The 17,206-nt window shown below is 58.1% G+C and overlaps 1 long non-coding RNA gene across 1 annotated transcript; it reads right to left on the bottom strand.

Annotated features, from left to right (window-relative positions):
- Positions 1 to 451: 451 nt before the first annotated feature.
- On the bottom strand, positions 452 to 2,228 carry LOC123604693. Its single transcript, XR_006715434.1, has 4 exons — positions 2,052 to 2,228; positions 1,529 to 1,602; positions 1,084 to 1,194; positions 452 to 611 (listed from the first exon to the last, which is right to left on the bottom strand). It is a non-coding gene; the product is annotated as an uncharacterized LOC123604693 (long non-coding RNA).
- Positions 2,229 to 17,206: the final 14,978 nt, after the last annotated feature.

Here is a 17,206-nt window from a genome sequence, read left to right as displayed (position 1 = left end):
TAAAGGCAGGGGAGCCCCAACATCTGGCTTCTGGCCTCGTTCCTGGGAATCTAAGCCTTGCTTCTTATCCCATCCCCGGTTTCCCTGCCCGGAACTTCTTTGCCTCTGTCGGTCCCTGCTGCTTCGGCAAATCCCAAGTCATTTACGGCTTCTGCCCCTGCTCCCCACAGCTGGGCCCCATGCCTCTCCTCCCTGCCCACATGAGGAGTCCCCCTGTCCCGTCCCCTCATCACTTTTCATTGTATTATCATTTTTTTAAATGTTTTAATTTATTTTTGAGAGAGAGAGAGCAGGGGAAGAGCAGAGAGAGAGAGAGAGAGGGAAACACAGAATCTGAAGCAGGCTCCAGGCTCCGAACTGTCAGCACAGAGCCCGATGCGGGGCTTGAACCCACACACCGCGCGATCATGACCTGAGCTGAAGTCAGACGCTCAACCCAGTGAGCCACCCAGGCGCCCCTATTATCCTTTCTTTCCAGCTGGTCTCCTTGCTTCCAGCCCCTCCTCTCTCTGACCCAGCAGTTCTCAAAGGGTGGTTCTGGGACGAGCAGGATCAGAAGCACCCGGGAGTCCTTAGGCCTGCAAATTCTCCAGACCTGCTGAATGAGAGACCTGGGGGGAGGAGGGGGGCGGAGAGGGCAGCATTTCAACAAGCCCCCAGGCGATCCTGAGGCACTCAAGGCTGGGAACTGCTGTGTCCAGCACATCCTCCCTGTACCTTCCAGAACATTCTTTCTAAAACCCAGGCCAAGACCTCGCACTCTCCGGCTCAGCAACAGCGGATGGCTCTCTCGTGCCTTCAGAATTAATTTTCAATTAACTTCTTAAGCACAGTGTTCCAGGCCCTTCACCATCTGGCCCCAACCCCCGTCTCCAGACATCCCTCCATCCCCGCTCTGGGCCCAGCCCTATGGCACCAGCTCCCCCCTTTGACAACGGAAGGCCCAGTCCAGATGCTGTCCCCTGTCCTTGTGAGGCACCGTCTACCCTCCTCGTCCTCCCGGGACATTTGGTCCCGCCCGCAGTGCTCTGAGTGCCTGTACGTGCCTCTCTCCCGGCCATTGCTCTAACATAGCATGAATACCTGGGGACACATTGATCTTCCCCATCCGTGCACGGCGAGCTTCTGGAAGCAAGGATAAGGGTCTTCCTAAGCTGAGCACTGGGCTGGTTCAGAACACTTGCCAATCCACACCTGCAGATGCCAGGATTGAAGCTAACTCTTGCTGGTGTCTACCAGAGCCCCACCCTCACCCCCCGCCCCCCGTCATCCTGCCATCCCACCCATCTGACCGCCTTGATCTAACACCACCCTTCTGGACACTTAGGGCCTCCCAGGGTCTCTCTGATCCCTCCTGTACTCCTCTGGGTCCATCTGGGCCAAATCACTTCCAGCCGGGTCACTCTGCAGCCTAACTGTACATAGGGAGTGAGGGAGGGTCCCTTCCTGGGGCATCAGGGGGCTGGTGTGAATCTTTCCCTGCCACAGGGGTGGGGTGGGGTGGGGGCTACAGCATTTCCTTGAGCACCTTTCCAATGATGCAGTCAATCCTGACAAACGAGAGCCACGGATACGCCAACCAGCAGCTCACCCTCCTGTTACCTAAAATAGTGGGGTAGGGTTTGGGGTGGTAACTTATTTATTTATTTCGTGTGTGTGTGTGTGTGTGTGTGTTTCTCCACTAGATTTACCATCCTAATTATGTCTGTTTACAGCAATATTAAAATGTGTTTGCATCCCCTACATGCACGGCAACTGATAGAATGGCCGGGCAGTCCGGAGGCTGGGATCGGGGGGTGCCTGAAATACCTAAAAATTAAGCCTCGGCCTCAACCTGCAACATGGACGATCCCCAGGTAGGTAAGCAAGACTTGTGGTCATTTTTTCAGTGGGGCCTTAGCAATCTAATTACCTTCTAGGGGATATTTTCACCCGGTTGAGGAGCACCTGGGAAATTACAGGGGTGCCTGGTTCTCTTTAGGACCCGGCCCACGTGCCTCTGAGCCCCGAAGCCCGTCCCGAGAGTGCCACACTCGGGCAGTCCCACCCACCAAGGCCTCCTGGGTCCTTCAAACTCCCGATGTCCCCGACTCGCGGTGGCGAAGGGAGCGTGTGGTCCTCTGTGTGACCTCCTGCGGTCTGCCGATGAGCCTTCAGGTGTGGTCAAGCCCACCCACCACACCCAGGACAACACCCGGGAAGAGAGCGAAGCTGGGTCCCTTCCTGTAGCCGCTCCGGGAGCTCAGCCTCTGTGATGATGTGACAGAGGCCAGCACGGTCTTCTCTCCCGGAACGTGGCACTCGGGTCGCCTAGCAACCTCAACACGCGGCCAGCCCGGCCAATCACCTGTGGCTGCCAACACCCACCTGCTTCTCCCGGGGTGGGGGGTGGGGGGCAGAAGGCAGCCTGGAGACCAAGAGCCACCCCTGCCGGCTGCCTGCCGGCCACCTCTCCAGGCCACCCACCCTTTGGAAGGTCCCCAAGGAGGCGGGCAGAGTGACCAGTGTTTCTCACCTCACCCTCTGCTCCCTACCCAAGGCCCGTCCTGCGGCTTAATCTGTGACATTTAACATAAATAGTTTTCTATTCCCAGCTGACCTTTAATGGCTTTTATCATCAGCTGTGGTTCCTGGCAGCGATGCAAGAGCAGCTGTCTCTTGCCTCAGTCTATTCCAACAGGACGCCCGAGGAGGTCCCACGGTTCTCGCCACGTGAAGCCAGGGTGGCCCCTGGAGATGTCTGCCCAGACCCGGGCCTGCCGCTCTCCGCCCGGAAATGTCATTACGTGTTTCAATTAGAATTAGTGGGGAAGTCAGTTATTAAGTGGTTCGTTATTATGGTAACGGAGACACTCCGCACGAGCTGGTGCAGGCTGTGCCGGCCTTGCTCTGACGGCCGCTTCGGAAGCCCTGATGCTCGCTTGCAGGTGGAGCCGGGAAGAGATGGGAGGCGGGAGGCCCGAACGGGTGGGTGTCGCAGCCCCCGCCGTCTGCCTTCCGCACCCCTACTCCCCACCCCCAGGCACGGTCCCCAGGAGGTGGCGCGCACAAACCCTCCAGCTGAAATCACAAGTCCTATCCCCCAGCCGTTGTCGAGGCCGGTGCCCACCGCCACCAGACCCCTCCCGGTAGCTGTCCTCCTACTCTCAGATACGCGACCATCACGGAAAGGATTTTACAGGACTCCTCCTGAAGAGGCTAGGGTTTGGGCAAAGGTCCTGCTGATTCTGAGGGTGCCGAGGAGGGTGCCCAAAGACCACTAGGGTGGAGCCCAGCTCTGGTCCATCCTGCCAGGTGAACTTGGGCACGTCACATGACCTCTGAGAGCCGCCGCCCTCCCTGTATGTTGGAAGTTTGGGTCCGGAGTTTCTGATGTGCCCGCAGGACGCGGCATTCCCTGATCGGGTGTGGAATAAACCGATGATCGTCGGTTGTGGAATAAACTTTGTCCCCACAGATTCATGTTGTCGCCCTACCCCCCAACATGATGGTATTTGGAGATGGGACCTTCGAGATGGAACTAGGTGAGATGAGGTCATGAGGGTCCAGCCCCCACGGCGGGATTCGTGCCCTTCTGAGAAGAGATACCAGATCTCTCTCTGCGCCCCTCTTCCCCATGGCTGCACAAAGAAGAGGTCACGTGTGCACGCAGCGAGGGGGTGGCTGCCTGCAGACCAAGAGGAGAGGCCTCAGAATAAAACCCACCAGCCGGCACCCTGATCTGGGACTTCCAGCTCCCAGAACTGTGGGAAATTAATGCGTGTGGTCCAAGCCCCGTCCATGGTATCTTGTTACCTGAGCCTGAGCTGACAAAGGCAGGGTCCCTCTGGGGGAGAAATTCTCCACGTCAGGTGGGCGTGCACCAGAGTCCCGCGGGGGCCCGGCCCTCCCCCTCCCACCGATGTCTGTCGGTCTTCTCTTCTGTCCGTCCCGCTTTCAGACACTGCTTCCCAGCCGTATGTTCCTCCCCCTGCCCCCGGCCACAGCGGACTGCAGCCAATGGGCCGAGCTCAGAGTGTTCCTTACGGCCCTTACCAGCCCGTGACCGTGACCGGAGACCAGCCCTGGGGCCACCGAGCCTCGGTTTCCTTATCTGCTAACATCCGTGAGGACTGATAAGCCAATGCAAGAGAAGCACTCCACACAGACTCGCAAGGTGTGAACGCTCAAGATCGGGTCATAACCGTTGCTGTTATTATTTTAAAGATCATCTCAGCGGGGTGGGGAGAGACAAAGCCCACAGTGGCTCCCTTTTCCTTGAGATCTGATGGGTATTTGAACAGGAAGGAAAACAGGAGACCTGAGGAATCAGAACAAAGTGAAGAAGGCAGGAGGAAAAACTGGGAATGGAAGCAAAGGCTGAGAGGGAGAGATGGGGGAGACAGAGAGACAGGGAGACAGGGAGACAGAGGCAGAGAGCAGGGAGATAGGGAGACAGAGACAGAGAGACTGGGAGACAGGGAGAGAGACAGGGAGACAGAGGCAGAGAGACAGGGAGATAGGGAGAGAGGCAGGGGACAGAGGCAGAGAGCAGGGAGACAGGGAGACAGAGACAGAGAGACAGGGAGAGAGACAGAGAGACAGGGAGACAGAGGCAGAGACAGAGAGACAGGGAGACAGAGACATAGAGCAGGGAGACAGGCAGAGAGATGGGGAGACAGAGACAGAGAGACAGGGAGACAGGGAGAGAGACAGGAAGGCAGAGACAGAGAGCAGGGAGACAGGCAGAGAGATGGGGAGACAGAGACAGAGAGACAGGGAGACAGAGAGAGAGAGACAGGGAGAGAGACAGAGAGACAGGGAGAGAGGCAGAGAGACAGGGAGAAAGAGACAGAGAGACAGGGAGAGAGGCAGAGACAGAGAGACAGGGAGACAGGGAGAAAGACAGAGAGACAGAGACAGAGAGCAGGGAGACAGGGAGAGAGATAGGGAGACAGAGACAGAGAGACAGGGAGAGAGACAGAGAGCAGGGAGACAGGCAGAGAGATGGGGAGACAGAGACAGAGAGACAGGGAGAGAGACAGAGAGACAGGGAGACAGGGACAGAGAGACAGGGAGACAGGGACAGAGAGACAGGAAGGCAGAGACAGAGAGCCAGGGAGACAGAGAGACAGAGAGACAGAGAGACAGAGAGAGACAGAGAGTCAAGGAGACGGAGACAGGGGGCAGAAGGCAGCAGAGGAAGCCTCCCGACCAGGAAGGGCCGTGGGGCCGGGTGGGAGGCGGGTGGGGGGAGAGGTGCTCTGTCCGCCGCCCAGCTGAGCCAGCAGAAAGGCACAGGAGCGAGAGGAGCCGGACAAGGCGCGAGACGCGGGCGACCCGCCCCCAGCGAGGGAGGGAGAAAGTGGGCTTCCCCACCGCTACCGTCTACCTTGTACCGTGATCGTCCTCACCCAGTGGTTCTGGATCTTGGGGGAGGGACTGTGCAGTTTGATTCCTTTAATCTCTGGATGCGGCCTGTCGCCCAGGAGCGGGTAATTGGAACACACCGCTCCTTCCCAGCGGCCCGGCCGCTCGCGCCTCGCAAGGTGGGAGCCTGGGCTGCGCAGGCACCAGGACGGCCTGGGCTCCCGACTGGCTTATTGGCTTCTTTTAGAGTTTGTCCTGCTTTTCCAGGGGCGCAGCGACTGCCCGGTTCTCTGTAGGGACCAAGGAGGGACCAAGGACCCCGCCAGATGCTGTCTGTCTGGCAGCGTGGCAGGGGACAGCATCGGCGGCCTGAGCCCCGGCCGGAGAACCGTCCACCTGCCAGTGGCCTCAGGGCAGGCCATCCCTCCCCAGAGTCCCTGTAAGGAGGTCATCCCTGAGCACAGAGACCCGGCCACTCACGGGGGTGAACCCCCATGCCAGGCCCCTGCCACGCCCGGGAACCTACCCCTTCCCAGAGCACCAGGAGCCGTGCTCTGTTTCTGCCTCCTGTTCTCCAAGCTGGGCCCGACAGCAGTGTGCAGCAGGGAGGGCGAGGGGTTTGGAAAGGGGACAGGAGATTTGAGAATGGGCTTGGAGGCAAAAGTCTGCAGAGAGGCACGGGTTGTTGGTTTTGACCGTAAATGATACGGAAATCAGTGGCCGTCATCTGCCGAGCAGCCCACGACGCCGGGGGTGTGGATTCAGGCAGCCCTGCTACCCAGAACCCGCTGCCCCGTCCTCCCCCACCCCCCACCCCCACCCCCAGGGCCCGAACTCTCCTTCCCTGGGCGGGAGTTTTCCCCTCCACCCAGGCATGGCTGGAGGGCCCTTGGATGACAGTGGCACATTTTCCCCTCCTCCCGGGCCAGCGCCGCGCAGCCCCTGCTGAGATAAAAGCCGGAGAGGAGCCGTGGTCTAATCACCCTGCTGCTGGAGTAGCAGGGCTCTTAGTAAAAGTGTGGGGTCAATCAGAGCAGGGAGAGGGCACGGCTGGGAGAGGAGGCCCCGTCCGGGGACCCCCTGACCATACCTGGAGTTCCTCATCACTCGTAGGCCCAGGCGGCAAGGGCATGGCTGTGAGGACAGGACCCCATGCCAAGGGGCTGAGGATCCAGGGTGAGGAGGGTTGGCTAGTATAATGAGCACAGGGTCCGGAGTCCAGGAGCTGGTTCGGCTCCGAGCTGTGCAAGCTTGGGCCCGCCTCCAACTCCTCTGTGCCTGACTTTCTCCCCTGCACGGCGGGCACTGGAATCGTACAGAGGGTCTTAGGGAAAACTAGACAAGAGCTTGGCATGCAGGGCGAGCCCCACAATGTAAACCGCAGGGGTCCTTCAGTATCTTCCCATCGATCCTTGAAGCCCAGGCAGGACAAGAGCCCAGGCAGTTTTTATTTTATTTTATTTTATTTTTATTTTTGAGACAGGGAGAGACAGAGCATGAACAGGGGAGGGTCAGAGAGAGGGAGACACAGAATCCGGAACAGGCTCCAGGCTCCGAGCTGTCAGCACGGAGCCTGACGCGGGGCTCGAACTCACGGACCGCGAGATCATGACCTGAGCCGAAGTCGGCCGCTCAACCGACTGAGCCACCCAGGCGCCCCGAGAGCCCGAGCGGTTTTAAGAGCCTAAGTGGTTTGATTAAAAGGCGCCTTCCATGGGGCGCCGGGGGGGGGGGGCTCAGTGGGTCAGGCATCCGACTTCGGCTCAGATCGTGATCTTGAGGTCCGTGAGTTCGAGCCCCACGTCGGGCTCCGTGCTGACAGCTTGGAGCCTGGAGCCCGCTTCGGATCCTGTGTGTGTGTGTGTGTCTCTCTCTCTCTCTGCCCCTCCCCTGCTCATGCTCCATCTCCCCATCTCTCTCAAAAATAAATAACCCTTAAAAACATTTATAAAAAAAATAAATAAAAAGGTACCTTCCACGTCTTGCAGCCCAACCTGTCCCCAGAGTGCCCATCCCAGCCACCCCTGGTCCCATCTGGTCCCATTTCATTGTTCAACAGCGTTCCTGGAAAGGCTTAGCTACCTAAGCCTCAGCAAGTGCAGCTAACTCGCCTCTCCTTCTACCTCCAGGTAGCAGCTCTGGGCATTTTGAAAACCGGCCACGAGTCTCTCTGGATCCCGTTACTCAAGGTGTGGTCTGTGGACCTGTAACATCACCATCGCCTGGGAGCTGGTTAGAGACGCAGACTGCCGAGCACCCCGCCCCCCCCGCCCAGACCCGCCGAGTCGGAACCTGCGTTGGAGGCAGATGCCAGGGAACCACGCACCTGGCGCTTGAGAAGCACCGCCCTGCGTCATCTAGGAGACGCGCTTCCCGCCACTGTGTCAGATCTCAGCGACACGTCCCCAGGAAATGCGAGCTACCAGCATGTAGATTTTTTTTTTTAATTTTTTTTAACGTTTATTTATTTTTAAGAGACAGAGAGAGACAGAGCGCGAGCAGGGGAGGGGCAGAGAGAGAGAGGGAAACAGAGAATCCAAAGCAGCTTCAGGCTCTGAGCCGTCAGCACAGAGCCCGACGTGGGGCTCGAACTCACAAACCGCGAGATCATGACCTGAGGGGAAGTTGGACGCTTAACCTGTGGAGCCACCCAGGTGCCCCTAGATTATTATTAATCATAGTTACAGTATCGACATCTGCAAAAAAAAAAAAAAAAAAAAAAAAAAAAACTTTTTTTTTTTTGAAAAGGGAAATTAAAGCTCAATCAAAGTTATTCTGTTGTGATGTCACCCGCACGTACTTGTGTTCTGATTTGCTTTCCCGGGTGAGAGAATCACGCTTGTGACCTACACGCATTCCCGAGATGCCCACGGAAATGTGTCCTGCAGGTCGATCGGTTCACCAGGTGTCCTTTGGGGGGAAGGGGGGGGGGGTAAACCGTGGATCTAGCCCAGCCTCCCTGTGCAAAGCAGGATTCCTGTCCAGTAGATTCCCAACAGGTGGTGGATCCCATGGTGTGCCCGAGGCAGCCACGTCATCCCTGGACGGCCCTCATTCTTGAAAGTTGTATCCGTCTGAACTATGACCTCTGTAAATCCCACCATGGACCCTCATTCGGTCCCTGACGCCACACAAAACTAACCAAACTCCTCTTTCATGTGACGTCTGTATTTGTCTCCTGTGACCACCCTACCAAATTGCCACCAACGGGGAGAGTCCAACAGAAGTGTCTTCTCTCACAGTTGGGGAGGACAGAAGTCCACGGTCAAGGTGTTGGTAGGGTTTCACGCTCTCCAAGGCTCTAGGGGAGAATCCTTCTGTCTCAGCCAGCTGGGGTTGCTGTAATAGAACACCACGGACTGGTGGGCTGGAACAACGATCATATATTCCCATGGTTCTGGAGGCTGCAAGTCTAAGATCAAGGCATGGAGAGATCCGGTGTCTGGCGAGGGCTGGCTTCTTGGATTGCAGAAGGCTGTCCCATTGCCATTGTCCTTGAACATCGGAGAGGTAGCAAGGAAGCAAGTGCTGATGTCCCTTCCCATCAGCACATGAACCCCATTCCCGAAGGTGCTACCCTTATGACCCAACCACCCCAAAGGCCCATCTCCTAATACCATTGCCCTGAAGGTTAGAATTTCCACATAGGAATTTGGGGGAACACAGACATTCAGTCTATGACACCTTCCCGCCTCTTCCAGCTTCTGGAGGCTCCAAGTGTTCCTTGGCCTCTGGCCACATCACTCTAGTCTCTGCCCCATCTCCACGTGGCCTCCTTCCCTGTGACTCTGAGTGTCAGATCTCTCTCTCTGACTTTCTCTTATGGTACCGGCCAATGGCTTTAGGGCCCACCTTGAATCGAGGACGGTCTCATTTCGGAATCCTTAACTTAGTTACATTTTCAAAGACCGTTTGTGCAAATAAGGTCACGTTCACGGATTCTGGTGGTTAGGACGCGGACAAATCTTCTGGGGGCCACCGTGCGACCCCCTAAACGTCCACACAGACATTTACATGAGCTGTCCACGTGTCTCCTCTTCCCCAGGCAAGACCAAACCCCACCATCCGTTCCCAGGCCATCAGTGTGACCTGCCTGAGGCCTGGCCAGCCCCCATCGGACATGGGCAGAGACCCGTTTTCTCCTCTCCTGGGTAGAGGAGTTGAACACTGTTAGCATTTTTAGGGTAGGGTGTTATGTGGCAGGCTGTGGGTGCCATGTGGGCAGAGTACTTGAAGAAGGAAGCTCCCCGAAGCAGGGCCCAGACTAGCGTGAGGCCAGTAAGGCATCCGGGTGGATACGTGAGGCGGCCTCACCCTCAGGAGCCTAGAATTACAGGGTCAGCCCGCTGGGCACCTCCTTCTCTCCACCCCAGTCCCGGCCCTGCCCCCCCAGGAGGCCAGCCTGGGTCATCTCTGTGAGTGAGGAAGGGAGACTCCCCACACACCTGCCCCAATGCGCCCCCCCTCAGACCCACAGCTTCCCCACCAGGCCCCAAGGGGTCACGGCGCCGTCCCTGCCCGGCACAGAGCGGGAAGGATTCTGGGGAGACGAACGGTACAAGGGCAAAGGTGGCAAAGGTTTCCTTTCTCCGAGGACCTCAGGCTGCACCTTACCCATGCTGCCGCGGAGTTCACACGGGGCCTCTGGAGCCGGGAGGCGTGCAGGTGCCCAGGTCGTGGGGGTGTTCCCAGGCGGAGCACGCAAGCCTCTGTGTCCCTTCGAGGTGCCTCCAGTCACAAGCTGAGGAGGCTGATGGGGGTCTCACGCAGCGCAGTGCCCTCAGGGTCTCAGCCAGGGGGTTCCTGCCGCCACATCTGCCGTTTCCTACCCTCCACCCTCCTCCCCCTCGATGGCCCTCCTGGCCTCTGCTAAGAGCTGTCACGCGTAGAGCTCCTTTGCAGTTTGCAAAGCACTTTTTCTGAGGCCTTTAATTGGACCTTCACGACGACCTCGACATTCATTCATTAGCCTTGTTTAGCGATGATGAGCCTGAGGCTCAGGGGTGAGTAAGCTGCCCCAGGCTCCACGGCCCAGAACTGGGGGGTCAGGCCTGGAATCCCAGGCTGTGCCTCCCCTCTGCCAAGCACTGTGGACTAAACGTCTGACGGGAGTTCCCCGGGGCCAGCCGCAGCTCGGGCGTTCTGCCCCTGGCACCTACAGAGTCGCCTCTTTCGACCGAGAGGAAGAGTCGGTGAAAATCAGGCCTCCCTGCCCGCCAGGAAGGGGATTTGTCTAGTTCATGGAACTTGCCAAGAAGCCCGGGGAGACAAACAGCAGGTGTCTGGGCCAGGATGGGCCGGGACAAAGCAAGTCTGCTGGCTTCCGTGTGCGGCTAAGTCCTCACCTTCCCCCGCCCGGGAGCAGCGATTCCTTTGCTCCCCCCACAGTCACCTCCACCCAGGAGAATGCCGCCTCCCTGATTTCTCAGCCGTCCCTGAGATGGGGCCGGGGAGGAAGGTGAAGGTGGTGTTGCCTGTGCTCTTGGTCTGGTCCACGAGGCAGCTGAAAACTTTCCAGTGCTTTCTCCCAGCCCAGTGCCGCCCAGCCTGTGGTACTTTGTTACGCGGCACTAGCAGACTAATACAGCTATTACCACCGTGAGTTCCGGGAAATACTTGCTCTGCTGGATGTCAATAGGGGTTGTAAGAACAGGGTTCTGCAGTCACACAAGTTTGGGAATCACTGGATTGAACAAAGCTATGTGGATTTTCTTCTTCTTCTTCTTGCCAGGCTCCTCACAGCTATGATCATGCTAACAGGTGCTTTAAATATCTGGGAGGTGGATAGCCTCCGTGGTATTTCCCAGACTTCTATGAACACGGAACCCTTTTATCGCGAAGCAGCCATGAGATTTGTGTCGTGTGGAGCATGTGTTCTGAAAACTTCTGGTTCCGAGGATCATTCTGTAGCAAGGGCTCGCCTTCCTCCTCATCCTGCCTCTTTCCCCACTGGCCGGGGAAGAGCAAGGAGCCTGGGCCAGTGGGGGTGGCGTGGGCAGGGTGGGGAGCTCTGGCCCGGAGCCCTCTGTCTGTATTTCCGCCTTATCAGACAAGCAGCCGGCCAGCCAGAGCTCTGTATTTTATGGCCCTATCATGTGTGAGATCTTGCCCATTAGGGAGAAGCTGTCAACGCAAAACATAGATTTCAAGACGCACATTCTACTCCGGGATTATGAATAACCCCTCCAATCATTAGAACTGGAGTATTTTTTAAAAATCCAATTTGTTTCCCACCTCGAAACCCATTTACTTTGCTTCCTGCCCTCTGTTAGGGAGGAGGTGGGGGGCGATCTGGAGGCTGCGACCTTCTAGAATCCTGGCTCCAGAAATCTGGCACCCCCCAGAAACAGGGCCGGCCCCTCATCTGAAACCTGAATTTTCCTTGGAATTACCTACCATCCGTTTTCTGTAGTGCAACTGTGTGCTTCTACAGAAAGGTGGAGAGAGCTGGAGAGAGCCCCATGGGTGGGGGGGGGGGGGGGGTGGTCACTGTCCCCCGAAGAAGGATGGGCACGACCTAGAGGGGCCCGAGCGGGACCGCCGGGAGACACTGCCTTCCCCCAGCAGGGAATTGGGGAAGGTGCTGATTTCGATTTGCCAAGACGTAAGGCAAGGGGTACCTCCACGATGAAAAGAAAACAGAAATACTAAGTAGGCAAAAGGGCATGGAAAATCCCCATTTGTGTCTGTCTCCTCACCAGTCGCTGGAGCTGGCGCCCTCCCTGCCCGCCCCTACCCTGCAGCCTGGTCACTGCAGTAAAAACTGACACGAGAGATTCATCGGGACGTGTGCCCTCGCTCAGCTCCCCGCAGCCCTCCGCAGGGACAGAAGCTGTTCGTCTTCTTTGCAGCCTCCGGAACACTGGTGAGGGGGCAGCTGGCCCGGCTCCACGATCAGACGAGGCCGGGGGGCCCCTGCCCAAGGTCAAGGCCGGCACTCTCCAAAGTCTCGGTCTGTCCACGGTCTCGGGCCAGGCCAGAGTGGACGGTGTCCTCCCGGCAGGTCAGACAAGGGTCCTGGAGGCTGGGGCTGCAGAGGCTCGACCTGCTCATCGGTCACCACGCCTTCTTTCCTGCCCGACAGGCCCTGCCCTGTGAGCCCAACACCCTCCCTGTCCCAGAGAAGGTCAATGCCCTGGAGGGAGAGGGACGCAGAAGCAGCTGGGGTACAGCCACCCCGCCCCCCCCTCCCCGGGCGCTGTAATGGAGCGAGGATGGGAATGACCAGGAGCCCAGAGGAGGTGGTGGCTGATGGCTGGACACAGAAGACAGGGGGCCACAGAGCCGCAGGCAGGTGGGGTGTTCTCTTTCCCTGTCCACTTCCTGCTTTCTTGGCCTTATTTGTGTATAGCGACTCACTGTTTTCTTTCCATGCCCCTAAAAGGCCTAAAATCTCCAACCTCCGCATAAAATAAACTCCGGGAAACCAAGGCCTTTCGCTCATCGGTGTGTCCCCAGTGCCTCCTCACACAGTGCCTGGCACGCAGTAGGCCCTCAAAAATATGTGTCAAATGGCTGGGAATTAGGGCAGAGGGAAATTAAGGCACATGGGAGGGCCAGGGTGGAAATGACTTTGGCAGAGTGTGACCTGTCCCTGCCCTGCCCGCCCCCCCCTCCCCGGTCTCACACGAAACGTCCTCCAGACGTCCCAGCTGGACGAGTGCCGACCAGTCAGCCTTACAGAGAGGTCAGTGACCCTGACGCGTGCTCCTCCGCAGCTCCCAGCGGGGACAGGATGGCAGCTGGCCGTCCCCTGTCTTGCGTCCTCCTGGGGCGCCTACGTGGCCCGGCCCGGCATCCCTGGAGCCTCACCTCTCCCGCTTCTGCCCCTGCCGAGCCTCTGTCCCTTTTAGCTCTCATTTGTACGTGGGCCTCCGCCCAAGCAAAAGATTCAGCGGGAATCCGGCCGCGTTCCCAGACGTTTAATTGGAGCTGGGCTCTTCATTACCTGCACACCTGTTCCCCAACACCATATGGTCGGAGGTAAATAGACTGTAATTGTTTATCCAGAGTCAATCCTGCCGTGAGTGAGGGCGTGCGGGGCTGCCATCCCCCCCGTGTCCCGCCCCGTCCCTCTCCGGGCCGCTGAAGGACAGAGCCCCGCACGAGGCGAAACAGTTTTGCCACGGCCCCCGCTGACTCCCACACCCGGGGCCCACCTTGGAACAGCATCTGTGCCGACTCCGGGGCAAGGTCCCGCCAGGCTACGTTGGTGGTCAGGGGCTTGGAAGCCCTGGCCCCTGCCCCTGCCAACGTGGTTGAGTGGGCGGGCACCTCCCACGACCTGGGCTCGTTTATCTCTTTCCTGGGAAGGCTGAAGGATGTCTGAGCAGGGCTGGGCTTCGAGGCTGGAAAGCCTGGGCCCGGATCTCCGCCTGCCGCTCTCGAACTCAGTGGCCTTGGGCAAGTTTCTTCACGTCTTGAACCTCGGCTGCCTGCGTCGCCCGGAAAGGTTCGGACTTCGATGCCACGGGGCCATGGATGACAGAAGGAGCTAATGTTGACGGAGTGCATGCTGAGGGGTCCGGCCCGCTGCCAGGAGCTTTAGATCCAGGGTCTCGTTTAATCCTCACGGCAGCTCTGGTAGACGGGGACTTGGACGATTCACACTTCGCAGATGAGCGCATCGAGGCTCAGGCGGCTGAAGCCGCTTGCCCGGCACTGCCCAGCCAGAAACCAGGGGAGCTGGAGTTCTAACCCGGCTCTGTGCACTCAGGAGCCCGCGCTCTTGGCCGGCGTGCTGGAGATGATGCTTGAAGGGGGCCTGGCGTAGGGCCAGGGGCGCGGAAGGAAATCGATAAACGCCCAGCCCCTTCTCCCTGCCCTTCCTTTCTGAGCAGACCTCTCCCCCAGGCCCTCTCAGGCTACTGCACCAACAGCATCCGGACCTCCAGGCCACCAACGTGCCCTCCCCCAAAGGAAAGTATAAATAGGGCAATCCCCACCCCCTTCCCAGTGTCTGGCCAGCCAGCCAGCCAGGGAGAGGTGGTCCTTTCCCCAAGGTACGATGTCTTCTTGGTTGCCCCCCACGGTGGCTCGAAAAGGGAAGGCGGCTAGCCGTGCCCTTGACAGAGGCGGGCTCCCGCCCTTGGAAGGAGTCAAAGGGGTTGATCTGAAGAAAGAACAAGGGCCTCTGAGCATGTTCGAAAAGACGACCCCATGGGGGAAGCAGAGTGCTCAGCGCCTGGGAGGGGAGCCTGGGGCCTCACTTCAAGGCACACAGGGAAAGGACTTCTCCCCGTCTCTTCCCCACCCGCCCCCAGAGGCTCCAGGAGGGTGGATGGATTCCCAACCCCAAGAGAAGGAATGACGTGTCTTCTTAATCTGTCCTGAATTGGTCTTTAATATGATGAAGGGCTTCCAGACCTTTCAGCCCAGATGGATCCTTGCTGCTTGCCACAGAGACACTGGCTCCCACCTCAAGCCTGCTTCATCGGACAGGCAGCCTCGTGGCGAGCTCCGACGAGGCTGGGGCCCTGGCCGGTCAGCAGCAGCTGCCCCAGGCTCAGGCCTCGGACTGGGCCCCGGGGAGCCTCGGAGAAATTATCCTCTGAGATGCTGTCATCCTTCTGGAGAGATAGATGTCAAGTTTCCCACTATGCGCTTATCAGGCCTTAAAGACGAGCTCCCCAAGTCAAAGCCAACAGCCACCAGGAAGCCCGGAAGCCAGAGGAGCCGGACAGAAGGCCGAGAAGGGATGCTGGAGGCACCGAGAGTAATTAGGGAAGTCTTCCTGTAGGAGGCGCCCCCAGGGGGAAGGAGCTCTCTGTCCCATAGGCTTCCTGGTTGCTCCGTGGAAGTTAGGCGCTGAGGCAGGAGCAAGAATTCTCTAAAGAAGAAGAAAAAAAAAATATGTAAGGAAAAAAAAGAAAAAGAAAAAAAGAAAAGTGCTTTTTCTAGCAAGTTTTTCATCTGCCCAGGGGGGATGCCCTTTGAAGAAAAGCCTGGAGCCCTGAGCAGCAGCAGCTGACTCCCACATCTCCAGGAAGGGGAAGGAGTTTTAAAAGATATTTAAGCTTCTGCATAAATTGGCCCCTCAGGGGGTGCCGCGCGCTTCTGCCTTGGCCTGGTGACTACAGGGATATTTTCAATCCCAGGCATCGGGCGGGAGGCTGCTGCGTTAGCCGGGGAGGGGCGCCTCCTGACCTCGGCTTAGAAAGGGTGCAGAGGGTGCCAGAAGCAGGGGCTCCCTCACCCCTGGGAATAGGAGCCTCAGAGGAAATCCTTGTAACTCGAAACATTCCAAACGGCAAGAGGGGTGTGAGGGTGGGGGTGGGGCCGCGCAAGAAAGGGAGGAGAAAGAAATACACCCTGGACCCTCGTTCTGCGGCAGGCACAGGACTAGGCACTTTATGGACACTAGCTCATCAATCCTCAGAAACAGTCCTGCAAGGGGGTATCCCTGCTCCCATTTCCCGGATGAGGAAATGAAGGGTCAGAGAGATTCAGTCTCTTGCCCCAGTTAGTTACATGACCAGAGGTGCCAAGACTGACATTTGAACCCAAGTCGTATTCTGTGCCTTTCCTTGAATGTTCCACCTTAAGGGGGGGGGGGCGGAATCAGGAGAAGGGAGCAGGTGGACAGAGTCCCTGGGCTTCTGCACACTGCCTGGCGTGATACCGGGCCCCCATCGATCCAAGGAGATGCAGGGACAGTGAGGGCTGGCAGGGGAGGAGAGGAGGAGAAGGGGACCTTCCCAGAGCTCAGCCTCTGACCACAGCCTGTGTTACCAGACCCCACGGCCCACCCATCAGTCGCTGCCAGGGCCCCGCTGCCTCCCGGGTAGCCACTGGACGGGCACATGTGACTCTCCAGCTGGGACTTCTCTCGGTCCAGGCCAGGGTCAAGCTCAAAGGGCTAGAGAGCTGCTGCCCTTGGGAGCTGCTCAGCCCGTATCAACGGGGGTCGGAGGACAAAAGCTCTAGCTTGCTTGCCCCTCGGATGGAGTAACTCTGGGGTGCTCCCCACCACCTCCCCACGTTCCCAGGTGGAATGGAGCTCCAATTGCCCGTGGCAGTGACCTGCTCACATGGCATAGCATCCCTTACGGGCTCCCTTCCTCTCCCGGTCTCACTTTCTCACTTCCCCACCTATCATTGGGGCTTCCTGGAATCACTTCCCAAATATGCTCCACACCCTTTCTGGGGTCAGTTTCCAGTGAAGCCTCGCTCAGACACCCCCCCACCCCTGGCCCACCATGCCCCCTAGCCCACGCCCTCTCGGAGCCTCCCGTCCACCTGACTCCCATTTATCAGGAGAGAGACGGTCGGTTTTCTCCTTGAGGAGTCATAACTAATAACCAGATCACAAGGGACCAAAGACACAGGCATCAAATATTACACAGCCAGAGCGAGATCCGTATCTCTCTATCTGTAGCACCGCGCTTTATCCTTACGGCCGGGGCCGCCTGGCCCTCTCGTTGATGAAGTGCGTTATAAGTGCTAAGTAATAATAATACCGTAAAATGCCTCAGTGCTCAAGAACGGGCTTTGGGCTCCAGATAAAATGCCAGACAGATAGATTAGCAGGCCGAGGAAATGCTCTGGGAGCCGTCTCTCCCCACAGCTCCCTGGGCCTAATAGATAGGTCCAATCAGACCACTTCAATTACTACTCGGGGACTAATAGCAAGAGCCTGATTAAATCCCCTGCTCCAACACCAGTGTGACAGTGCGTGCGCTGTGCAGAGCTGGTGACAGCCCGCTCTGGAGGGGCTGGGACAGGGCGACTGAGATCAGGGAGGGAGCTCTTCTGTGGGATGAGCATCATCGAGGGGCGTGCAACCGGCCTTCTGGACTGATCTGGGGATAATGTCCTTGCTGCTCCCGCTCCGGTCCTTACTGAGGCGGGCCCGAAG

Source organism: Leopardus geoffroyi, chromosome E1, assembly GCF_018350155.1.
Source record: "Leopardus geoffroyi isolate Oge1 chromosome E1, O.geoffroyi_Oge1_pat1.0, whole genome shotgun sequence".
NCBI classification, from domain to species: Eukaryota; Metazoa; Chordata; class Mammalia; order Carnivora; family Felidae; genus Leopardus; species Leopardus geoffroyi.
This window is presented reverse-complemented; position numbering and strand designations above follow the sequence as displayed.